The sequence below is a fragment of the Mixophyes fleayi genome, chromosome 3, assembly GCF_038048845.1.
Source record: "Mixophyes fleayi isolate aMixFle1 chromosome 3, aMixFle1.hap1, whole genome shotgun sequence".
Lineage (NCBI taxonomy): Eukaryota > Metazoa > Chordata > Amphibia > Anura > Limnodynastidae > Mixophyes > Mixophyes fleayi.
The window spans coordinates 149,130,177-149,157,411 of NC_134404.1; the positions used below are offsets into that span (position 1 = coordinate 149,130,177).

Sequence of the window (27,235 nt, forward strand, 5' to 3'; positions counted from 1 at the left end):
AGAGATGGCCCTGCTCAGAGGAGCGTACAAACTAAGGGGAGGGGTGGACAGACAGAGAGACGCAGGGGAGAGAGGGAGAGTAGGGGGACAGAGGCAGAAGATAAGGTAGGAAGTTAAGTGGGAGACAGAAAGGCTTTAAGAAAAAGGTGGGTTTGATTTTACTTGATCAAGTAAAATGACCATGCTATGAAAGGTCTTCTTGAATATACAATGATTTTTTTATCTTTCATGACTGAATTTAAACATTGCATTAAACTGGTGAAGCCACTTCATGCCAGAGCGGCGGAGTAACGTATCCACTAACTCACTTTTCTTTGACTGCTACTCATCCCTGCAACCGGAAATATATTTCATCAGATATGTCATAGGATCTAACTAAGGCAGGCCTCCATAATTACTTTAACAATGATTAATAAAATAGAGGATCCTATAACTTATTTGCTGCATTATATATATATATATATATATATATATATATATATATATATATATATATATATATATATATATATATATATAAAATGATGTATTTTTTTCCTTTCTGGACTGCTTTTGCAATGTGTATTTTTGCTTACAAATAGTGGATTTTTTTGTTTTGTCCCTTTTCTGTTTTTGTAAATACTAATAAAAATAATTGCTAAACAAAATATATCTATAGTATTTTCCCACTTGCCTGAACTGATGGGAATGACTACCTATTCTATGTACACCACTGTGTAATTACTTAATGTTATATAAACGATAGTAAAGAATAAGTAAAGTGTGATTTGTTCATATGTTCTCTTTAATATTTTATTTAATATTTAAAGTTCAAAAATCATCCTGAGTTATAAAAGTGCAAGAACAGTGTTATAACGGAAAAAATCAGGACATGGCACTGCTTATATGTGTATGTATAGATACATATAAAATATACATGTTAAATGAATATTCCTTTTATGATAGTATTGGTCTGATTGTTTCTTTAATATTCACGCACTTGTAACTATCGCTCATGCATGATGGCACAATGATCTTAATATTAGAAATTAGGGGCCCCCTGTCTTAAGTGCTCCAGTCCCCCCAAAGCTTTAATCCAGCTCTGACTGTAGTGTTGGTATACAGGGCCCCAATTGCCACCTTGAATTGGTCACCAAGATTCAAGGCATTCAAAGTGTGAAATAGAAAGGCCCAAGTGACCCTGTCAAAAGCCTTCTCAATATCCAAGATGAGGATTACAGATGGTATATTATATAGGATATGGAAATTTATAATAATGGTATTTATAGTTTAAATGTATTGTTTAATGCCTAGCAGTTAGGAAGCCTACTTGGCTGGCAGTCACCATTACCGACTTGTTCTCCAAGTGATTGAATGCTATGCTGATTAGAAATCTCAGTCATTCAGTCATTCTACATTATTATTTTAGTGAATCATGTATGTTGATACCAGAGGCTATAAGTTATGTGGTGTAACAGGATGGGTCTGAGAGGCACCATCTTTCCCATCTGTCATTTCTAAATATGGAGTGTGTTCGTTTGAACTGTTTGGATAATCATTGTTTAATTTTCACAAATCTCACTGATATAATCCTTAACTATGGATACTCCCTATCAGGGATGGCTTTAAGATTAACCACCTTGATCTCAAATGTAGCGAGGTGGGCTGCATGTGCCTTATTTGGAATCCAAAATATCTGACATACTGTTTCCTGGCTAGCTGATAAATAGGATGATGGAAGCAGGGAGATCTGGCAAATTTTAGCCCGGGGGACAAGACTCGACTCAGTAGCCTATTACGAACATTTTAAAGAAAAAAAATGCAGGAGGCCCAGTGACCCAACCCAAGGCCAAATGCCCCACTGCCCCCCAGCCCAATGTGCACCTGGATGGAAACCTCTGAAGCCCTTTCCATATTGCAAAAGTATAGAAGGGGTTTAAAACAGGGAGTTGCTATTCATTAACTTGGATTAAGCCCTGAAGTAACCAGTTTGATCCTACATTGTTCTCAAGAGGACTGTGACTTCTGGGCACCATTCCAGCAGGCAATAACTCCACTTTGGCCTGTGCATCCTCCCTACCCATCTCCAGCCCCTAGGCATCTCTCAGCCAATCCCAAAGCAGATAACCTCAAACTAACCTTGCAGTCTAAGATTTTCCCAGTGTGAATATTGTACTATTTAAAAAAAAGCATTGCTAGGGAAGATCTGGTTGTTCTTGGATTATCTGAGTGTGGTATTGGAGTTCCGTCTCCTATCTGCTACATTGTGGACAAGATCAAATCTGCATCCTAACCAAATCTTGGGTTGGACATCCTGTATTGGGTGATACTCAAATTGCCCCAACGGGACCTGCTCATGAAAGAAAAATGTATAAAAATTCTGAAGTCTTTAGTTTCACTTTAGATGAAAGCACAGACATAAATGATGGAACCCGTTTAATAGTAGTAGGTTTTATTATGAAGTATGTGCAGTTGCATCAATTAAGTAAATTAAAAACGGTATAGATATTCTCAAGATTGCCATTGAAATTACTGAAAAGTGTGATTTGTTTGTGATTTGTTCCCAATTCCCCACTGGATAGTATATTGAAATGGAGAGTGCTAGTTAAAAGTTAGAAAACCTCGAATAGATCAAATGCAAATATGTGGCCAGTTATAACACATTAATGTACTTACATTAGACATCCACATGTTGAGTTTGTATGTATAAAGTCCTGTTTAAACTAGCCACCAGCAGAGCCGATCTTGACACTTAGGGAAGCACCAGACAACAGAACCAATATGGAATTTGGATACACACTTGTCCAAACGGACACGATCCAGCATTATTTGTTGCCCATTGCGTTCAGCAGTGTGTGGCCATTATTAGACATATAAAGCTATTTTAAAACAGGATTTTTACCAAAGTTCTTACCAACTGTATTTTGTTTCTCACTGACAGCTTCAGTGTTGCTATGATGTAAAGTATACAACACTCTCTTGTTATACTCTGAACCAGCCCTAAATAAAATGTCTAGGTCTGGCATTAGATTAAAATTTGGTGAAGGAAAATTCTGCCTCCTATATTATCATTAATACATAGAGCAGCAGTTGTGGTCTAACTGGTGATAGCTATAAATCACTTGTAGTTATCTGCTGTTCAGTCCCGTGTGTTTTTCCTGACAGTTGCTAGCTCTCCATTTATTTAAGCCAGGACAATACCATAGTATTTTGATTCACAAAAAAACTTTTCATTCATCTTGCATGCATGGTACGATTCTGTAAAGAAGCCATCTGGTGGTATAAAAATATTATATGCAATGGATTTCAATATTATGCTGTTTAAAACATACATGACGCAATGTGGTTCCTTAAAGAAATAATACGTAAATGTTAGTTTAACACTTGATACAAGCTACATCTATATTCCATACACTTTTTATGGTCTCTGTTGGCATGATAAAAACATAAAAGGAATTCAACTATTCCTTACACAATGAAAGTCAGGAAAGATAGGAGCCGTATCTCTAGTCGGGCTGGAGAGCAGGTGCAAATACATGCTAGGTTATGTGATTGTGTATGGGTAGTTTACTGTGATTGACACTTTTACAATTATTACTGTAAACATACTACTCTGTCTTGACATATATTGAATATATTTTTTCCCCTAAGATGTTTGTGCTTTGCAAACACATGCCAGGATTCCTACCACTAATATTTCTTTACATTTTTCTCTGTTATAACTGTTAGAATTTGCATGTGATCATTTTCAATGCAACTGTGCTTTGTTCATCTTGGTTGCTTTCTTGGCATTTGGAGACAATTATCCGATTAGTTACTAATGGAGATGTGCCCTCTCCCTAATCCTACCGAGGGTTCCTCTGAGGTAGGTGCTCACATATCCAGCTTCATATTTCCGGTGATAGCACTTACACACTAGCTTCCTGGTCCTGTACCTTCCACTCCAGTTGGTTACTGGCTTCTGTCTCTACATTACAGTAACTTCTGGCTCTTGATCCCTGGCTCTGCATCTCCGTTTTTACTAATTCCAGAATTTGCAGTGATTTTTGGTACAGACTACTAGGCTTTGTTTATGAACACAACCTCCATCTGCACAATGCTACTCACAGGTACAGTTACATACTAGAGTACTTACTCTTGGTTCAGCATTTCTCCTATCCACACTATCTCCATATTATCCTGCATATCATTATTGCCAGTACAGTACCATGATTCTGTCCTGTCTGCTGTTAAGTTTCAATAGACTATATGTTACCGCAACACAACCTCATTCTTACTGCCAGTGTATACCTAACAATAACAGCCACGCAAACCTATTTTTTCTTTTGCAAATCATATGTGTTTCTTCGTGATGACAATATTTGATGTTAAAGTTTTAGATAACATCAAGCTATTTTTAAATTTATGTTAGCCTTATTTATTAGTACTGCTTTGATTATTTAGTCTGTCCTCCTTTTTCTGACATATAGTACACTGATTATGAAGTGGTATTTATGTCATCCTGCGATGGGGACGCCATCACTTTTGCCAATATTGGCAGCAGCAACAACTGTCCAGGGACCGTGTCTACAGGCCACATGTAAGTCTCTTTGGGCTACCACACATAGAGTTGATAAGACACTTCCAGGTGCCAACTCTTGTCATTATGGAGTCTCTGAAGATTTTGTAGACTGACCTAGAGCCTATGATTGGCATCCGCACAACAATACCACCACTGACAAATAAGTTGGCTATATTACAGCAATTTTCTAACGTTGTTCAATTCTCACATTTCATATGGGCAGTGGATAGTACTCCTTTAACCCTGGTACCACGGGGAAGAAATTAATTCATTTTTCAAAATCCAAAACATTTTCTTTCTATCAATGTTCAGGATTTATGTGAACTTCTTATCTGTAGCATTTCCAGTACCCATGACTTCTTGAGACAATAAATCATATGGCAGACATTATCACAGAGGCAAGGTGAACATGCATGGCAATTAGGTGACAATGTTTTGTTTAAAATTATAAAAAATAAAAATGAGTGAATATGGGCCAATGTTAGATGGAGACTTCCACATCTAACTCTGTGTTGCTTGAGCACTGAAGGGCTGCAGGAGCAGATGCAGGTGTTGAGGCCTAGGTTCCCTCAGGCACCCATGGGCCAGATGCATGTGGACTATGCGACTAAGGATGGACACCAGTGCTCTGATAACATCCTCTATTGCTGTTATTGCGGTGCAGTTTCCACATTCAGCAGCTGCACCTAAACTTCAGATTTGCTATATTTGGGCCAGCCCCTATTCTTGGGGAGATGGCTGAAGTCAGGGCAATTGTCCTGCCACTTCTGCCTCTGTAACATTAGGAAAATCCGTCCCTTCCTCTTTCAGGAAGCAACCAAAATCCTGGTCCATTCACTCATCATTTCTCATCTCGACTATTGCAAACTCCTTCTCACTGGCCTTCCTCATTTCTGACCTATAAATCATACAGAATGCTGCAGTTAGGCTCATCTTTGTCTCCCACTGCATCTCCTCTGCGTAAATCCCTTAATTGGCTCCCTATCTGTTTCATAATTCAGTTCACGCTCCTTACCCTCACTTACAAAACCCTTACCAACACTTCTCCTCCTTACATCTCTGACCTTGTCTCGAGGTACATACCTACCCAGCCACTATGTTCTGCCTCTGACCTTTGACTTTATTCACCTTTCATTACATCCTCCCATGTTCACCTCCAAGACCTCCTGCAGGCTGCTCCAAATCTTTGGAACTCCCTAGCCCGTGTCACTCGACTCTACCCCAAACTTCAGTCCTTCAAACGCTCACTCAAAACTCACCTTTTCAAGCTCGCCTATCCTCCTACCTCCTAAGCATTCTATCCATCACCTCCTCTTTCTCGCCTGCCATCTCCATTTTCTCCCAGTTGGTCCTACTGTCTCTCACCACCCCTCCCTTTAGAATGTAAGCCCTCACGGGAGGGTCCTCTCTACCTATTGTCCCACATCTATCTACTGTTCCTTGTACATCCTGTCATGTCTTTTGCTGCCCTCTGTGTGAGTCCCCATAGCATTACATACTCTGTGCTAATTACATGTACTACCTCATCTATTTGTTACTTGCTTCTGTATCCGGCACTACGGAATCTGTGGATCCTTATAAATAAATAATAATAATAATATTAATAATTATTGTCCTAGTTTTGAGACTTGATGATATTGATATATATATATTGTTTTTTAAATTATGAATACTACAAGCATTTCAATGTATTACTTGCCTATGGTGCCTTATATAAAGTAGGATTAGACTTGTTTGTGGGTGTGTTTTGGTGTATTTTCTTTTTTGCGCACTATTTTTCTGCGTAGTAGCAGTATAGTCATGTACATGAGCTTTAGTACTTGCTAGATATTATAACATGAATGTTTGCTTAGCGGCCATTTGAGTTAAGAGATTTTTGCTATCCACAGTGGCATATCAGTGGGTGTATGTTGACATGCAAAGCCCATGTTACACCACTTATCTTCCCTTATAAAGTTTGAAGATTTTATATAGAATATATATAACCCACAAAATATATGCCCAATGCGAAGAGTGTACTAAAACAGTTTTTCTAAAAAAATGTTTAAATCTTAAACAAATCATTCAAAATGTGCTTTGCTTTTTTGGCGCCACATACATGTTGATTTTTACTGAAATCATTTATGAAAACAAATTAAAAGACAACATAGACATTTTGTTTCTCTTTTTCATAAAGCAGCGATGCCAAGAGCAAGCCACACAAGAGAAAGAACCAGATGAGGTCCTGGAGGTAGTGGAGGAGGCAGCACAGATTAGCCTTGGGCAGCTAGTTGTAGATAAGTCGGCCCACACATGGTGAACCCCAATAAAGATAAATAACTACCATTTTACCCTAACTGAAAAGCATGTTTATTTTGTAGACATGACAATGTAGCCTTTAGATGACTCAATGTTAGCCAAGCAAAATGAGTGTGTATGTCTAAATTCATTAATGGACCTTAATTATCTTCTGATGTTAATTAAAAAGCAAAAGAAAAGAAAAAATCCATTATCTGTATCACCAAACATTTATGCTGTTTTGTTTTTTTTTCATTTATATTTTAATTTCTCTGCATATTCTATTACTCCCATTATGCAAGAAGGATCAGCCACCTACTAAGGATCAGCCACCTAATAAGAAATAATTGTTTCACTTCTATAAATCTTTTTTTTAATATTCGCCAAGATTTGCCTGATATATACAAAATATTTTTATTTATTTTTTTAAGATTAATTAAAATGAAAATGTAATGTTAAATATAATATATAATATATACATATAATGTTAAATGTTAAATATATAAAATATGGATTAGTGGACTGGAGTGCCTTCATATTTATTTATTTTTATTCTGTTCTTTAAGTAATAATAAGATGCTGGAAGATCACCCACTCAGCTATCTCTTTTAGTAAAATACGGACTTAAACATTTTTCTCTGTACTATATAATAGCATAAACAAGTTTTAAATATACCTGTTATTTATTGAATCTATTCTTCCTAGAATTTTGTTTCTAAGTTTTTAATTTAACTTTCTTTCCCCAGTCTCTATTTCAAAGTATGTGCTGTTATTCCATATATCAGTTATTAGTTATTTAGAAGCTGGAAATAATTTTCATGTAATGAAACTGAGAATTACTGACAATTAAACTTCTAGCTACTGAATGGAATTTAACTAATGCCATTTACAATCATTTATAAATGTGTACTCTGACTTATAGAGCAAAACAATGGCTGTTGTTCTTATCCTAGTATGTTGATGGCAGATTTATATTTGGCTTTATTGCTATGCCAAATTATTAGCAGCTATGTTATATCAAGTTGCAGCCCTCTACTTGCATTACTTAATTTACATTTTCATTTGGGCTACTGCAGAAATAAAAATGCTCATTTGATTTTTAAAGAGGAAAACAACAGATGTGTTTATGTTTAGTTACATTTTATATGGATAATGCAACTATGGAAATTGATTAATAACTGTCAAGACAATATTTTAATTTACTTTGTGTATATGACACGTCTGTACATTATTATAGTGTGTACAAATGGATTAATGTGACTTCAGCATTTACATCTATACACTATCGTGGAGTGGGGAGTTAATATACATGGAAGTATGTCAGGCATACATATTGCAAATGCTACTGTTTTTAAGCTGGATGTTAAGTGGATTTTAAAATCAGTGAAGCGTAATAACTGGAGCTTTCCTTTAATGAAGCCAGATCCTTATATTTTAACACTCATTGAGAAAACCAATTAACTCTAGCTCTATTGAACAACTTGAACAGGAAATAAATCAAGTGTTAAAATATTGGTGAAGAGCCAGGCTTTCTGTAATTAGGTTACTGATGTAGCCAAGGCTGCCTCCGACATGCTCTTGCAGATTGACAGCTTCAACTGTCCAAAGCAATTAGAATTTATGTCCCCAGCTTCAGTGGTGAAAGCAGAGCAGTGAAAACACAATACAATTACTTTTACATTTTTCTGGCCTTTTACTGTGACACATTTCAGATACATTCTAACTCAAAGCTCCGAAACGTCACACTACATTGCACTACCGGTATCATTAGTTAACTTAAGAAGATTCTACTCCTGAGTACTTTATTTTAAATACATTCACTGAATTAGGCACTAGCCTACAGTGCAATAAAACATCATGGATACATTTCTTGGCTTAAATTGTATTGTTCCACATATTTAAAGTGTATCTAGTGTCATTTTAGCGCTTACAACATAAAATGTTGTATTATGTCCTTTTTTAAATTCCATTTTTATCTATTATTTGCTAGTTTAAGTCTGCAAGTTTTGTCCTTTTTCTTTGCAACCATTGCTGATTCCATTTTAAGAACAGGTAATGAAGGGCAAATTGTTTTTGGCTTTCTCCAGTGACATTAATCACTAGTGTAAGGCTCTATATTATTGCTAGTGGTAAAGTAAAAGGGTAATTTTAGAGTACTTGTTTGTATTGTATTGAGAATACTGCTGATGAGACTAGGCAAATGATCCTTAACTACATCCCTCTCACCCCCCCCCCCCCCATTCCTAGGTTAAAATATCCTCCAGCTTCCTACCCATATTTTTCCTCTTGCATGGTTCCCCTCCACTGTGATGCAGCATATCTACACTGCAGAGTCTGAAGCCAATACAAAAAAAATCTCAGTTCTCTATGAAGCCAAAAGCCATCTTCCTACACAAATGTCTCAGTTGCTTATTAACTCTCTTTCTGACTGTCATTGTTAGTGTTTATTTTGGTGTTCCTTTTCTTAATTTTATAGCCTAATTGATGAAAATCAATATTTGAAGGCCCTCCCTCTCCCCCTAAGGTTGTCACTGGTACCAAGATCATTGGTTCCCACCCATCCCAATAGTCTAACTTGCTTAACTTGCCAATTTGCAATATTCCAAACCAGGGTCTGGTATACTGGAAGCTTTTTGGCTTTTATTGCTGAGGCAACCAATTACCCCATCTATCTGTCTAACAGTTCAGTACACTAACAGTACATTCTGCCATTACTGCACTCCTATCTCATTCCGTACTGGATCAGACATTACACTGGTTACTGGAGAAAGCATTGCTACTTCTGAACAGGTGTGTAAAATTAGGACTAAACTCGCTAAAGCTCTTCCCTGTATACTTTGTTCTAAGTGGCCGGAAGGATTTGTGACTACAGAGGGTTAACGCACGAGTGCTTTGGAGTTTCCACTCAATCGGAGATAAGAAGCTGAATAGACGGAGGTAAGAACTGAAGTGAGGAATGGGTAATGCGGTTAGATTCCATTCCTCCACATTACATTGTTCTGTTATATATCCTCCGGAATACTGCTGTACTTGTTATCTGTTGCTGGACAACCTGGGTTATTCATAATGCAAAGAGTCAAGAATCACTAAAGATTTACCAATAGATGTTTCTCCTCTCATCAGGGGAATAAAAGTGGAACCATCTAACATGCTGTTTTTACTAGGTGATAGCCATGTGATGTGATTGCTGCACTATGATTTTGTTTGCTTGACTACAATTAGTCTAATTCAACTATCGTGTTTTATTTCTAAATCAGGGTCCATTCGCAAATTTTTAATTTTGACTCAAATTCAGGAAACTGGTATGAATATCTACTTCAGATGCCTAAATTTTCTCAGTAACTTAATACATACACTGCTTTTGCATGTATCTCTCTCATTTAACGGGCTGCCCAATATTACCCTTTCATAAATCATAATAATAATATTTAGTATTATGGAGCGGATTCCTTCATTTTTTTGCCATATTGTTATCTGTGTACGGAAGTTTACTATTCATGCAACATGATTACAGCAGACCATGTTTTAACATGTATCTTCAGCAATGGAACATTTAGGGCCTGATTCATTACGAAAAGTTAAGCAAAAAATTTAGTAAGTTTTCTTAAGTTTTCTGGACAAAACCATGTTGCAATGCAAGGAGTGAAAATGAGCTTATTATTTTGAAAATACTGGCTGCTTTTTCATGTAGCACACATATACTTGATAGCTTATTTGTACACTGTCATTTAAAGTTGATCTAGAACATGCCATACCCCAAAAATAAATCTTCCATCACATTTTAAATTTACCTCCCCTGCAAACCAACATGGTTTTGCCTTACTTACATACTTTTGCTTAACTCTCCTTAATGAATCAGGCCCTTAGTGAACTAAATGTGACAATAATGTTAATTGAACTCAGACATAATCATGAGATTTACACTGTGGAATAATTAGCTGGTACTGTACATTGGATTACTATCTGAAGAACATAAATTGACTAGACACATCAACCTTTTTCTGTCCTTTTGAATGAATTACATGGGACAGTCCTTGCCTGTGGGCATAGTGTGCTCTGATTTCTATAGTAGATCTTTTATCAACAAAAATTATCTAAAATACAAAAAAAAAATACAAACACCATTCTTCAAAGTTTCATACCTGATGCATGAATGGTTGTAAATTAAATTTATTATAATATTCTAAATGTATGAAGTACAGTCATATCCTAAAGACAGTGGTCCAAGAGAAATAAATAATTCTTTAAAATATGAAGCTAATAATAATTACTTAAGCATTATCGAGATTGACAATGATTCAAAGCACATTAATGTAAGAACTAATCTTAGAATAGAAGCTGCTTTATCCTCAGGCACAATACATTCTTGGGTCATGAACTATAGTTTGGATCCAGCCACTATTTCCACTTCCACTAATACATAGTCTTCCCAACTCCAAACAACAACACATTTGTTTTGGAAACATTTAATCATTAAAATAAAAAAGCAAAGAATAAATAGATATTTTGATTGATGTACAAAACACTGCTAGTTAGGCAAAATTAAAAACAGTTTGTGCACACTTTATAATTCATTATGAAAGAGGTTGTACAGTCTTCCTCTCTGTTACAGCTTATTTTGACAGTGACTGGCAGTCTCAAAAAGTTTCAAAATAGGAGTGGGCATTCATTGGTATGTGATTAGTTGTAAAAAACAAAGGTGGACTTTAACAGACTGGAGGGTGTACAAGCCCTTCAAATGGTTTGTAGTTTGTGTGGTTGTGTAAAACAAAACATATTCTCTTGCTTCTTGTAAATAGTCTAAATAACCACCTAATAAGAATTTATGAATGTGTGTGCCCTGTTGTAAAAAGTTTGTTATATACTTGTGTATACTTAAATACACCTATCAGCCACAACATTAAAACCAACTGCCTGATATTGTGTAGGTCCCCCTCGCGCTGCCAAAACAGCTCTGACCCACAGAGGCATAGACTCCACAAGCCCTCTGAAGGTGTCCTGTGGTATCTGGCACCAAGACATTAGCAGCAGATTCTTTAAGTCATGTAAGCTGCGAAGTGGATGGCTGGGACTTGTTTTTCCAGCACATCCCACAAATGCTCGATCAGATTGAGATCTGGGGAATTTGGAAGTTCCTCAAACCATTCCTGAACAATTTTTGCAGTGTGGCAGGATGCAGTATCCTGTTGAAAGAGGCCACTGTTATCAGGGAATACCATTGCCCTGAAGGGGTGAACTTGACCTGCAAAATGTTTAGGTAGGTAGTAAGTGTCAAAATAAAATCCACATGAATGCCAGGACCCAAGGTTCCCTAACATAACATTGCCCAGAGCATCACACTACCTCCACCAGCTTGCCTTCTTCACATAGTACATCCTGGTGCCGTCTCTTCCCCAAGTAAATGATGCACTTGCACCCAGACTTCCACATGATATAAAAGAAGACTTAAATCATCAGACTAAGTCACCTACTTCAATTGCTCCATGGTCCGTTTCTGGCGCTCACATGCCCATTGTAGTCACTTTCAGCAGAGGGACAGGGGTTAGTATGGGCACTCTGACTAGTCTGTGGTTAGGCAGCCCCATATGCAGCAAGCTGAAAAGCACTGTGTGTTCTGACATCTTTCTATAATAGAAAGCATTAATCTTTTCAGCAACTTGTGCTACAGTAGCTCTTCTGTGAGATTGGACCAAATGGTCTAGCGTTCGCTCCCCACGCACATCAATGAGCTTGGTGCGCTCATGACCCTGTCACTGGTTTAACGATTGCCCTTCATTGGACCATTTTTGGTAGGTACTCACAGAATCTTTTTTCATTGTATTATTATTTTTTTACATGTTGATATTAAGGGTGGGGTGAACAACATGGCCTAAATGATTGTATCTTTTATACAAAAATGTCACTGTGGTAACTAGATTGGGCTTGATTCATTAAGGAAAGTTAAGCAAAAGTAAGTAAGTAAGTCAACACCATGTTGCATTGGAGGGGGAAGGTAACTTTAAAATGTGATTTATATTTGGGGTAGGGCATGTCCTAGTTCAACTTTAAATTTCAGAGTACAAATAAGTTATCAAGTATTTATGTGAAAAAACAGCCAGTATTTTCCTTATGTGCAAAATAATAAATTAATTTGCACTCCTTGCATTGCAATATAGTATTGTTCAGAAAACGTTCTCAATTTTTTGCTTACCTTTACTTAATGAATCAGGCTCATTAACAGGAAATAACTTTTACACAAAAATAAAAAAAATAAAAAAATACAATGCAGTGTATTGCAAAAAAAATGGCTCAAACAGCCAACACTAGAGGAACTTCTTAATCCAGATGATAAATACTGAAGATGATCCACATGGCCTAGTAAACATAACAACTGACCACTGTGTCCATGGTATACTGCTTTTCAACCTAAAGGGATGTCCCGCAAGGGTTCTCGTATATATCTCTATTCATGAAAGTGATCCAGATTAAGATTTCATTTGTATGCATATCCGTGAGTGAGCTATAACTAGGGGAAATGGTCTCCAACTTGTGATGCCATCCAGCTGAGAACCATGTTTCTTAGTGTTGTGTATCAATTATATTTAATTAATAGTAATGGAAAACTATCAAAAGGTATTTATTTTATCATTATTAAGTAGTAAATAAAGAAGTTTTTGCATAGATTTAGCTGAATATATAGATCACATGCTTAGAAACAATAACATTGATTTAATAGCAATAAAATACTGCACTCTACATTATTTCATTGCTAAAAAGTTAAAGATCTTTCCCTTTTATCCAAGATCTATAAGACATTTTGTGGCTATTAAAGAACCAAAAACTAATTTCATAGCAAAAAGGAAAGTACGCCAGTAGCAACTTAATGATTAAATGAAAGAAATAAGAAGCCACAAAAAATGTGCAGGACTTTATTGCTGTTCTTGCCATAAAACTTCCTGTGCCAGCACAATCAACTTAATGTTCTGTCGGCTTGAATATTTAACAGGAAACTTTAATTAAAATCTGGATTAATTATTTTATATTACTTATATTTTTCTCCTGCTTCTGACCCTGTGAAAAAACTAAGGCTGTCCTTTCTAAATTAACATGCAACAAAATCACCATGGGAGAGTGTTTTTGGTTAGTGGCCTTCACCAATAGTACTGTGCTCAGCTAGACCATAGGTTTCTGTAATAAAATCTTTACACTTTAGTGCTATTACAATAGAAAGACAATTAGATTTCTCAAGTATCACCAGATGCTTGTCAGCTGAGCCTTAGCTCTTTATTTAAGTGCTTCAGGCATAATATCTAATCAGTTTTATTTAACCAATATGCTACCCAGCTGTTCCGATTGCACTAAATATAATTTAGTTACTTCATCAAATAATACTAGATATAAATCACTACATCTTATTCTTGCACTTCCAAAAAGGCTTGATTTCATAGAATCATTTATTCTAAAACACTTCTGAAACATACAATTCAATGAGTGAACCTAAGAATTTCACCCCAGTCTATAAGGATTTACACAATCTCAATATTATAATGACATGTCCATTTTCTTCACATGTCCATAAGCTTAAATGTCAATGCTAATTAACACCATCCATACTCCCTCACAGAGAATCAAAAAGAAGAAAAAAAAAAAACCACTACCCACTTTAGTACACAATTCCCCAAGGACAAGGAAGAGCATAGAGCATATACACAACACACATTTATGTTTCTTGGAGATCATGGATTTCCTTTCTTCTAGTCTCCATTTGTAATGGGTTGTAATGGAAATAACATGGACATTGAAAGCTATAAAAATGCAGAGCAAGAATGTCAATTTCTTCCTAAAACAACTGGCTTGATTGAGCAATACTAAAAGGAATGGAGACAGGTTGTCTTTAACCCAATGTGATGTGGCTGGGGTAATGTTAATGTTTGCATGGGTTACAGCTGCGTTGGGGTCACAAGGATGTCGCTAGCCCCTTGTCCAACAGATAGAAACACTGTGTATGCCAGTTGTGAATCGAATTTAAAGCCAGAATACATACTGATTAATGTCTGGATCTGAAGATAGTGTATGTAGTTTTCATTGTAAGCTCCATTAGACAGATTTTGTTTTAACTGGATGCATCACAGATCTAGTATGGCATCCTGCTTGATGACATAATTGTAAAATATACCTTGTGTAAAAGAGGTTAAGGTTGGGGATCAGGACAGGATACAGCCCAATTGCTGTATCAGGGCCCATAAAACATTACTCAATGTAACTGTAAACAGTTAGAGTAAATAATACCACAGAGACATAGGGTTTGACTCTAGAAATTGCTTACATATCATCTATTGTACCTCCTTTTTCATAACTCCCTTGATCTGCCTCCATTAGCCCCAGTAATTTCACTAGTCACCCATTTTTCACAGTGTAGGTAGATTCTTTCTGGTGTGTTTTACCAAAGGGAATTAATATATTTGACGTGCTCATATTTTTGTAAATTTGTATGTACCCAAGACAAAAGGTCCTGTCCATTTGTATCGCTCAACTTATTTTGAAAATGTTCCTGAATAGAATGGATAATTGTTATCAACTGCAAAGTGAGGACTGGATTTATATCATTGGATAATAAAAAAATACTCTGCAAATCACATGTATATTACTACATGCTTTCATTCAGAAAACAACATCTTCCAGACTGCCTCTGTGAAGTTCATTGCAAACTGCATTGGTCATTTTGAGGTGGACAAATGGCAAACTACAGTCCCAGGCTGCACACTAGAGCCCTAGATGGCACTAGAAGCCAGCAGATACAATTAGACACTGCAACAAGTTGCAAAAGCCCATGAAAGGTGGTAATTTTAGTGCCAGATTGCACTAGACGGATTCAGGTGGATTGTTGCCCGGGGGGGGGGAGGGGGTTAAGGGGAAGAGCCAAATATGAACTGGTAGAAGCTAGTGAGTTGTGATGTGTGTGACTGCTGGCTGGTATAATGGAGGATCTATCCACCAAGAGCCATTGAGAGCTGTTGCTGAGCTACTGCCTAAGGGATGTTTGCAGCAAAAGTATGTAAAAGCCAGCCCAGCATCTTTGGTGTACAGGAGAAGTCTTAGATTGACACTGCCTGTGAGATGACAGCAGAACAGTGTGTGGTTTATTATGCTTTGCTCTGTTAAAGTTAAAGTCTCTGTCTGTGACAGTAATATGGCTATTGAGAGGTTATGATTCTATTTGAAGGAAGTGTTTACTCCAGCCAAATGTGGTGTATTTAAGTTATCTGCAAGCTGACCCAGTGTGCAAGGGAGATAGAGATAAATAATTTGTCTGTATTTCATCAGCAGTTTTATTCTATGGGGAAATTGCCTAAAATGGTTGTCTGAGGAGAGTTGCAAGTGGTTTAACGCTACAGTTGTTGGGAAAGATCAATTTTTTATTTCATGTTGTACAAGTAAATAGGTTTCATGTATCCTGTTAAAACTTCGCTTTAACCTGTGGATTACAATTTACCCCTGTGGGTTCTATCTATTGTAAAATGACCATAATCTACAGTCATTTCTACTAAAGCATCTAACCTGAGCTGGGTTAATCCTTGTTGCATCTCTTCTGATTTTGTGTTATAAGTGTTGTATAATTTCACTAAAATTCTATTATGATTGATTTGTCTAGATTATCTGTTGCAAAAGCAGCTAGTGTTATTGCTTAATTAACCCTTTAGCAACCAGTTGTCTTTAAAAATAATGAATCCACTTAACAGAAGCACAGTGCCTAACTACAAAGTGAGATATATTTATTCAGTGACCTATGTGCTGTAGTGATTTGTTTTTGCATATTACTGATATTGAAACAACATTCCTAAAATGTTATTTATTGTGTAACATGTTGAATAACATTTCATATTGAAGAATAGTGCTTACCTACACTACCGCTACTTATCTACTGCTGTGGTAAAACCTTACGTCACAAGCAAAGAGAATAAACCCACAAGTTTAATGTGTTTTACCCCTGCGTCCCTTTTTTTATTCTAAAACTATTGGGTGAACCTTTGCCTCCCCTACCATACCACCAGGCCTGTAAAATCCTTCCTTACACTACTTCTGGGGTGCCACCCATACCCTCCATTACATGTAGACAATACAATTTTCTAAGCCTTCCCCCAACCACTAACCACCTCTTATACACATCAAATAGATCATCATTTAGATGATCTATTTGATGCTACAGAGCAGAATATAAATTTCTAAATTTTAAAGAGTAAGTTATTCTCATTCCCTCAGTTTATTATTATTTCCTGTGCAAAGGAAGAGCTGCATTATACCCCCGACACCCATAGGCACAGTTCTGCTGTGCCTAATACTAAATCAGGCTTATGCAAAATACATATTACAATAATATAAGGGTCATCGCATACCAACAAGGTGTTTATCATTCTCAACAAGCAATACCACCTGTACCTCCAATGTCTCTAACACAAACTATCACATCCTTGTAAACTTAGCTTTAGTTTATATATCATAGCTCATGAACTGCAACTTGACATTCAGTGGTGAAACTTGCAATCATATAATGAATTTTAACAGCAACAGCCCTTATACATATTGCCATTTCTAATATATTCTTAACGAGGACTCACCCACAGAGCTAGAAACCATATTTTCATTAACCCTAAAAGTGTAAATGACAAGTAGGCAGGCTAAGATTTAAGTACAGTATTCAGTAGGTCAAAATATATTAAACAGACATGCTGGTTTAATAAAAAGAGATCATGATTAGTGAATGTCAAGTGACCTAAACAGGATTCAGTTTTATATGTCATATTAACAAAAATATGGATTTTGATGTAATGTGTTGCAGTTAAAGGATTTTTGACCCAAAAATGAATATTTTCCAATATAAACCATGAAAGTAAAAATCATTGTTTAGTGTCAGTTACCCTGATATTCCACTGCCATTGTTAAAAAATAAAGTATTACCACCCACTTCATTAAAAATAGCTGAAGCTCCTACCATAACTTTAGTATGGTGTCCTGACTGAGTAATTTGGGGTGTAGTACCTATTAACGGTACTGACTACCCTGACACAGAGCAGAACGTCATGAGGATTCCGAATGAAGACTACACCTGCCTGTGCAAAAATCTACTTACCGGAATGCAGATGAGTTCACATCACGACTCCCTGTCTTGCCGGCTGCATAAAATGATGTAATGAGCAAACGCGACTTGGCTTAAAGCGGCGATGGACGGACCCTCCCGGTCGATACAAGTAATCACATGGGACGGCACCTGTCACATGCTGCACGTCCCATGTGATTACTTGCATAGGCTGCATGTCACTGAGTCTCCGTCTGCCGAGCATCGCTCAGGGAGGTGCTGCTGCTTGGGCGGGCATGCGAATGGCTGGACCGTGAAGTGAACCAGACTGTGCGCGTGCGGATGTAACAAGATAAGTGTGTGTGAGTGTGTGTGGCCAAGTTAATATAGTGTGTGTGTGTGGCCATGTTAATATAGTGTGTGTGAGTGTGTGTGTGTGGCCATGTTAATATAGTGTGTGTGTGTGTAGCCATGTTTATATAATATGTGTGTGTGTCTGCGGCCATGTTAATATAGCGCATGTGTGAGCACAGTATTTTAATATAGCGTGTGTGTGTGGGTGCAGAATTTTAATATAGTGGATGTGTGCAGTACTTTAATATAGCGCATGTGTGTGTGGGAGCAGTATTTTAATATAATATGTGAGGGAAGGGAGAATCTTAATATAGTGTGGGAGGTAGGCTATTTAATGCTGGGGTGGTTTGGGGCTATTAATTGAACATTAGGGTGAATTTGGTGAGGAGGGCTATTTATTAAATGTGAATATGAATTATTTAATGCCGGGGATGGTTGTGGAAAATAGCTATATTTATTAAATGTTAATGCTATTTAATTTAATGTAGGGGCTGGTTGAAGGAAAATAGGTCTACTTACTGTGAAAATTATTATTGTTGAGAATGGAGGGAGGCCAATTTATAAAACGTGAGTGTTATTGATTTAACACCGGGTTTGGTTGGCGTTTTCTAAGTCTCATTTACCCTTTTTTTTTTTTCAAAATAGGGCATCCAACATTCCAGGATCCAGACGAGCAGGTACTGAGCTAAAGAAACCAGCTCCCACAAGTGGTGAAAGTGACAAGAACAGGTAGGATAGAGCAGGACAGTCTGCCAACTGTTCTGAATCTGGTCAGACAGTCCTGAATTTGGATGACTGTCTCGCTTAGTTTTAGGATTCAGGATTTAGTCCTACTGCAAGGACAGTTAGGAGGTATGTCTTCACAACGTACCGCTTGTGAAGGCAGAACTGTATGAATCCAACAATAGTGCACACAGTATTGCCTGTGTATTTGTCTAAAATGCTAACCATGTTACATAATAGGGGTCCTGCTGTCTTAAAAACCCTGTTTCTCCCCCCACCCCCGAGCCTTATTTCAGCTCTGGTTAGGGGAAGAAAGCCGACAGCTGCTCCCGGTCCTCGGACAGGACATAGAGCTCCTCAACTTGCTCGAAGGCTAAGTATCACAAGATTTGGTAATCTTGTGAGACAGAGAGCTTCCCTGCTCACTCTACAGGAAGTTCCCACCCTGATGGATGTCAGCACCATCAGAAGCATAGATAAGTACAGTGGACTGGGGTTGTCATAATGTGGCTGGAAGGGCATGATAAATGTAATGTTTTATAACAATATATGTATCAATGCCCCATGTTGACCACACCCCCCAGCACAATGTGGTCATGCCCTTTTCGGCGTCGCCGTTGTTCGGCGGCACCAGTTTCTTTACTACTCATTATCTGATACTGGTAAGCCCTATGCTGCAAATAGAGAATCAAGCTGCTCGTAATACATTTGTATCTCATGGGACACTGTATAACAAGGACCTTTGCAGAAAGTACTGTAATATTATTATTATCTGGAACAGAGATGGGCCTGTGTGCTTTAAATGCCAGGACTGATTTTTAGTCCCAATCCGGCACTGCTGCACAGTGTACTCATTGTGTAGGCGTTTGAGTTACCATGCCTGCTATGAACAGTCATGTTCCTGTGTATGAAACCACAAATAACCATACTGTATTTCTGCACAAAAATATTTCTGCAAAGTTGCCATTTACATTTCCACCAAGAGAGAGAGCCGTATGGACAAGTTACTTTGTAACGGGTGCTTTAGGGGACAAGGTCACACAAACCGCAATCCCCTTCCCGACACCTGAGGTACTCACCCGATCCTGATGAACAACTATGAGACACACCATGCCCTTCTCAACAGCAATCCAGGAACCACACCTTGCATCTGATCAACTTAGCGCATCTATCTTTGCTGGAGCCTAGTGTTTAGTTTCTACAGGGGAAGATGCCAAAAAGAGAGACAATTTCCATAAAAAATAACTGTCAGGATTTCCCAGGTATGACCACGGAGAGGAGATAAGTGGTTATAATGAGTTTATTAATAAACAGAGATGACAAGGTAACTCATGAGACAGTTCAAAGTGCAGATGAGAAACAGGTAACTGCAATAGTAGATTTCAACAGGCAGCATAGAACTACAAGTACCAGGTATAATGGTTGAAGATGCAGGAGTCCAGGACACAGGTAACAGCAAATAGTGGATTTCAACAGGCAGCGTAGAACTACAAGTACCAGGTATAATGGTTGAAGATGCAGGAGTCCAGGACACAGGTAACAGCAAATAGTGGATTTCAACAGGCAGCGTAGAACTACAAGTCCCAGGTATAATGGTTGAAGATGCAGGAGTCCAGGACACAGGTAACAGCAAATAGTAGATTTCAACGAAGAAATATGCAGGAGTCCAGATAGCAGATGGAAGCTGAGCACAGGGAATGCTCCTCAGAATGACCTGATGATCTGGCCCAGACTGTTTGAAGCAGGCAGGTATAAATAGGCCTCATGCAGCTGAAACCACTCCCAGTGATCAAGGAGAATAATCAAGTAGCACAGTGGCCCCTTTGGTGGGCAGTGGTACTACAAGTGGAAAGCATACCAAATCCAATAGAGTCACTGCAGACAGCATCTGCAGAGTGCAAATCGTGACAGTACCCCCTCTTTAAAGGGCAGATTCCAGACGCCCAAATACTAGAAATGGTCAGAAAAGTCAGAGTCATAGTCCAGAATTGGGCATGTATTTGAGAAGTCTTCATGCAAGGACGGGAAGGGTATAGAAACCACACCACAGGGGAGTTGAGATCCAGGAGAATCTTTCTTCTTCTTCTTCCTCTTCACTTTCTTTTTATGGTTTTTAGAGGGTTGCTGGAAATGGAGTGAAGAAAACGATAATCTCAAAGTGGGAGTAGCTGGAGATAGAACATGTGGTATAGATGAAGCACTGGGAGTGAGAATAGCAGGTGCTGGTGTAAATTCTTTGATCACGGCCTCAGTAAAAAGCTGTAAATCAGACAGAATGGGATCTTGGGTTTCAATTAAGGGCTCTGCCCATTCCAGAGCTTCCCCTGTAAAGTTGGCCAACATGTAAAACACTTGCTTTCGTTGAGTATCAAGGAGGTTGGATACAGAGGGAAAATAGGATATACAGAATTTAATAAGAGCACGAAATTGCTGAATATCCCCATTGAAAGTAGGTGGTTGGAAGACTTGAACAGAAGGTGAATTCGAATTAGCATGAGACTCGGCCAGCTCGGGTTGAACATACATCCCTTGGGACTTGGGTAGGACCCCCTTGGCAGAAGACAATCCATACTGGGCAGATGACTTGGCAGGGCGCCCGGATTGGGCGGCAGACTTGGCAGGGCGCCCGGATTGGGCGGCAGACTTGGGAGCAGGCCCGGACTGGGCCGCAGACTTGGGAGCAGGCCCGGACTGGGCCGCAGACTTGGGAGCAGGCCCGGACTGGGCCGCAGACTTGGGAGCAGGCCCGGACTGGGCGGCAGGCCTGGCAGGGACAGCACTTTGAGAAGCCTGAGGGCAGACAGCACTTTGAGAAGCCTGAGGGCAGACAGCACCAAGTGGCAACTCGGGCTGGACCGCATGGACTGGCAACTCGGGCTGGACCGCATGGACTGGCAACTCGGGCTGGACCGCATGGACTGGCAACTCGGGCTGGACCGCATGGACTGGCAACTCTTCTGGAGCAGACTGGAGGGACAGCGCCCCCTCTGGAGCAGACGGGAAGGGCAGCGCCCCCTCTGGAGCAGACGGGAAGGGCAGCGCCCCCTCTGGAGCAGACGGGAAGGGCAGCGCCCCCTCTGGAGCAGACGGGAAGGGCAGCGCCCCCTCTGGAGAGGACTGGAGGGGCAGCGCCCCCTCTGGAGCGGACTGGAGGGGCAGCGCCCCCTATGGAGCGGACTGGAGGGGCAGCGCCCCCTCTGGAGAGGACTGGAGGGGCAGCGCCCCCTCTGGAGCGGACTGGAGGGGCAGCGCCCCCTCTGGAGCGGACTGGAGGGGCAGCGCCCCCTCTGGAGCGGACTGGAAGGGCAGCGCCCCCTCTGGAGCGGACTGGAAGGGCAGCGCCCCCTCTGGAGCGGACTGGAAGGGCAGCGCCCCCTCTGGAGAAGTCTTTAAGGGCAGCGCCCCCTCTGGAGCAGACTTTAAGGGCAGCACCCCCTTTGGAGAAGTCTTTAAGGGCAGCGCCCCCTCTGGAGAAGTCTTTAAGGGCAGCGCCCCCTCTGGAGAAGTCTTTAAGGGCAGCGCCCCCTCTGGAGAAGTCTTTAAGGGCAGCGCCCCCTCTGGAGCAGACTTTAAGGGCAGCGCCCCCTCTGGAGCAGACTTTAAGGGCAGCGCCCCTTCTGGGTTGAACTGGGGAACCTGGGTTCTCATGGGAGCAGATAACATGTCTGGAGTGAAGACAGAAGCTTGTAATTTAGAGCTGGAGATAGAGGTTGAAGATGGTCGGAGTCTACGGAGCGGGCAATCCTGTAAAAAATGTACATCACTGGCACAGTAAAGACACAGTTTGTAGGTCATCCTGCGCCATCGCTCCTCTTCGGTCAGATGAGGGCGTGGAGCACCTGAAAACCTGGAATTTGTTACAGGAATATTGGGAGGTACTGCTTGCAGAGAGTCAAAGGCAGACAAATTTGGTAATGAAATGTTAGCAGCATAGTTAGACTCCTTACAGCAGGATGTATTAGGGGTGGAAACTGGAAGTTGCTTAAGCACTTGGTTCAGCAAGGAAGATACTTGCGCTATTTGAGTGCGAAGTTGAAGAATGTCCACTTGGAGCAACTGGAACAGGGAATTTTCTGAGGAAATAGCAGCCATGGTCTTAATGTTGAAAACGGAGTAGGTCACTTCCCTGGAAATCCTTTCCAAAAGAGATAAAAGCCGTGCAGCAGCAGGCTTGGTTTTAGGGCCAGATCATACTGTCAGGATTTCCCAGGTATGACCACGGAGAGGAGATAAGTGGTTATAATGAGTTTATTAATAAACAGAGATGACAAGGTAACTCATGAGACAGTTCAAAGTGCAGATGAGAAACAGGTAACTGCAATAGTAGATTTCAACAGGCAGCATAGAACTACAAGTACCAGGTATAATGGTTGAAGATGCAGGAGTCCAGGACACAGGTAACAGCAAATAGTGGATTTCAACAGGCAGCGTAGAACTACAAGTACCAGGTATAATGGTTGAAGATGCAGGAGTCCAGGACACAGGTAACAGCAAATAGTGGATTTCAACAGGCAGCGTAGAACTACAAGTCCCAGGTATAATGGTTGAAGATGCAGGAGTCCAGGACACAGGTAACAGCAAATAGTAGATTTCAACGAAGAAATATGCAGGAGTCCAGATAGCAGATGGAAGCTGAGCACAGGGAATGCTCCTCAGAATGACCTGATGATCTGGCCCAGACTGTTTGAAGCAGGCAGGTATAAATAGGCCTCATGCAGCTGAAACCACTCCCAGTGATCAAGGAGAATAATCAAGTAGCACAGTGGCCCCTTTGGTGGGCAGTGGTACTACAAGTGGAAAGCATACCAAATCCAATAGAGTCACTGCAGACAGCATCTGCAGAGTGCAAATCGTGACAATAACAAACAGTTCTGTGCCAGTGACCACCTCACTAATGATCACCAGTATTCGCCAGCACCGAGTTACACCGCAGGCCTCTGCCTGACGCCTGGAACTCCGGCCTCTAAGCCTGTACTGAAGGAAATTTTGGTACCCTTCTGGACCGGGTTGAGGAGTACTGTATGCCACTCAACAGACTACTACATCCAGAGCCGAGTGGCCTCCTAAACTATCAGGACTTACTGTCCTCTTAACTACATAGGGCCTAGCGCCCACTAAACAACAATAAAGAACCTAGCGCCCCACTAAACAAAGCTCCTTGCGTTCTCTTACACTGTTAGGACCTTGCGCTCAGCTACCATATGGGCTTGGTGCCCAGCCAACTGTGGGCCTTGTGCCTAACCCTAACTATGGACCTTATGCCCAACCTAACTGTAGGGCCTTGTGCCCTGCCTAAATACATAGGCCTTGTGACCTACCTGTATACAAGGGCCTTGTGCCCAGACTGATAACCTATGGGCCTTGTGCCCAGTAAATAACTATAGGGCCTTTTGACCAAATACTAACTAATGGCCTGGTGCCCACTCACTAACAGATGGACTGGTGCCCACTAACCTATCCTGCCTTTGGGCCTTGCGCCCACTAACTATGGGCTCATGCATAATTCCTCTAACTGGCCAGGGCTTTGTGCCCTCTCTACTTGCCAATAGGTATGTGCCCAACTTGAGACCATAGGCCTTATGCTTGGGATTTTGGTGTAATGGCTTGCAGTTTGGTAACAATAGAAGAGGAACTGAGCTCTTTTGGGGGTCGCTGTAGTATAACAGTGAGGTAGGAGCCACGGAGCCAGATGCGATCAGCCTCTGACTGCCCTCGTCCACTTGGATGGTTTTCTTGACCAGCGCAGGATACTCAACTTGTCCCCAGCATTTTTGGGGTCTTCCAGACCCTTCAGCCGCCTGCGCGTCTTCACCTATTCGGCGTGCTGCTCTCCACTGTCATCTTGGCCGAGGTGTTCTTAGCCCTTACAGGTCTCCCCACGATTGATGTCTTCTTGTCCGCCGCCGTCTTCCTTTCTTGACATGGCATTACTCTCATTATCTCGTGGCAGGGTAGCTCCAAGACCTTACAATGGTTCCCTGCCATTTCGGCCGCCGTCTTCTTTTCTTCTTTACATCCCATGAAGTCCTCTCCTCAGGGCTCCGCCATCATACTACACTAAAGACGGTGGCACCCAGCGGCTTATATAGCCACGGGTGCTCCAACATCACACTGTGACGTCGCAACTTTGCATGGTGACTCGGTGAGCGGCGCCAACAATTTCAACTGCCACAAGGGAGCCGTTATTGACTCCCTTTCTTGGCCGCTGATAGATCGATGGGGGAAGCTGAGCCATGATTGCCTTGCCTGCCCACCAAGCCAGTCTTCTATTGCAGATCCCGGCGCCGGGACCTGCAACAGAAGACGATTGGAACTTACCGCCGCTGGATCCAAGGAATGGTGAGTGGTACTCTTGTTCCTCATTCTTCTGCTCTTCACTTCTATAGTCGCCCTCTTCTCGGGGACCTCTGCGGGGCACATCCTCACGAGGTAAGCAAAAAACCCAGTAAAAAGTGAAGTGTGTTGCTGTGGCAGGCTATAACAAGAAACTTGGTAATTACCAGTTTCCTTGTTTAGCTATTACTGAATTATAAGTATGTACAGTTTCATGTGACTACCATGGCAAACACAGCCACATGGTAAATAATGTAGTGAACAAAGAGGCTTTGGAATGCCCCTTTAAGCTCTGTCTGCTCTCTGTACTGTAAAGTCCCCCCTCCTTCTCTCTCCTCTGCCTTCACATGACATGATGAGAGCTGTGAGTCTGCGTGTCCGTGTGACTGGCAGCCATAGTGGACTCCTCTCACAGAGATTTTGAAAAGGAGACAATGATTTTTATACGGACAGCTAAGAAAAATAACTACCAGATGGGCCATTCCATATCAGTTAACTCAGCTATGACACCTACCGACTCAGATTTTCATTAAACTTACACTTGATACTACCACATATCTACTAACCCATGTCAAATTTATCTTCTCTAGGCCTCATAGTTTCTGAGATATAGGGGTCAAAGTTATGTAAAATCTTTCAGAAATACCATTCCCGATTCACCGTTTTTAGTGTGATATGTGTCATAAAAAAAAAAATCACATATCAGTGCCTAATTCCCATATCACTTATCCTTTGTCAATCACAATATGGGGATTCCAAAAAAAAAAAGTTTTATCAATCTTCCCCGACTCTGAGAGTCCTTAGAAATCATTTAGTTCAAAATTCAAGAATTTTTTAAAACAAAAATATTCTTGTGTTCAATAAACATTATAAACCTGAGGCAGAATAGTTAACATGTCCTTCTTTAAAAAAAAAAAAAAAAAGAAAAGATCCTTAAAGTATACTTTAAAAGGCTATAAAAGAAAAATTAAGGGTTTTTGATTGCCTGCATGAGTTTTAATGCTTAATTAAAATTTTCTCTTTAAAAACTAAAAGTAACTAATTATAATTTTGCACACCAGGTGTTTCCCTTTTGGAATTTTAAACTCCACCATAAAGTTCCTCATAAAAATTATCCCTTTAAGGCCCACTTGCTCCTCTTAAATTAGAATACCCTAGCATTAAAATAGGCTTCCTGAACTTCTGTACGCTGCGTCCAAAATAGTGCATGTTGGCAGGGTCCTCTGGAACACATTCTGCATGTGTTTGTACAATTCAAAATGTAAGAATGTAAGTCTTCTGCTTTATGCCTGTCATATAGTAGAGACCTACCAGGACCTAATTACCTATTTAGTCTGTTCAAAAGATAACAGATACTGAATGCTATGACACTGCTCTCAGTGTCCATCAAGGGCAAAATGAAAAAGCATTCTACTTGAGAAATTTGAAGACTGTAACCCTGAAGATGACGTTTCTTACAGTCAGTGGGTATCTACTGACAGAACAGAGATGGTGAAGAGCACTGCAACATTTGATGAATATTTATAAAGTTTGATAAAATAGAAAAACTTGTCCCTCATTCATTTATTGCTAAGGCACAATCAAAGTTTCTAAAAGAAATGAAGGCCATCCTTGAACTTGACACAGCTATTGTTCTCCTGGACTTTAGTGAAAACTATTTTTACATGATTCAGGATGAAGTTCAGGGGTGTCATTGAATGAACAATGGTTGTACACTGCACCCAGCTGTAATCTATCCTCATGCCCCAGTCTGATGACCTGTTCATCACAAGTTTATGTGTCTTGTGTGATGATTTGGAGCATGATGTAGCATTTGTATACAAAACACAGAAATGAATTATTCATTACATCAAGATAAACATTCCATCTGTCAAAAACATGTGGGTGTGCTGGTCAGTATAAGATATGCAAAAACTTTCTCAACTTATGCTGCCATGATCAAGACTTCACTTTGA

General features: G+C 40.0%; 1 protein-coding gene across 3 annotated transcripts in view; it reads right to left on the reverse strand.

The window, feature by feature from the left end:
* The window catches only part of KHDRBS2 (KH RNA binding domain containing, signal transduction associated 2), a 314,320-nt gene that overhangs the window by 60,631 nt on the left and 226,454 nt on the right, over positions 1-27,235 (reverse strand). The gene's annotated exons all lie outside the window — the stretch shown is intronic.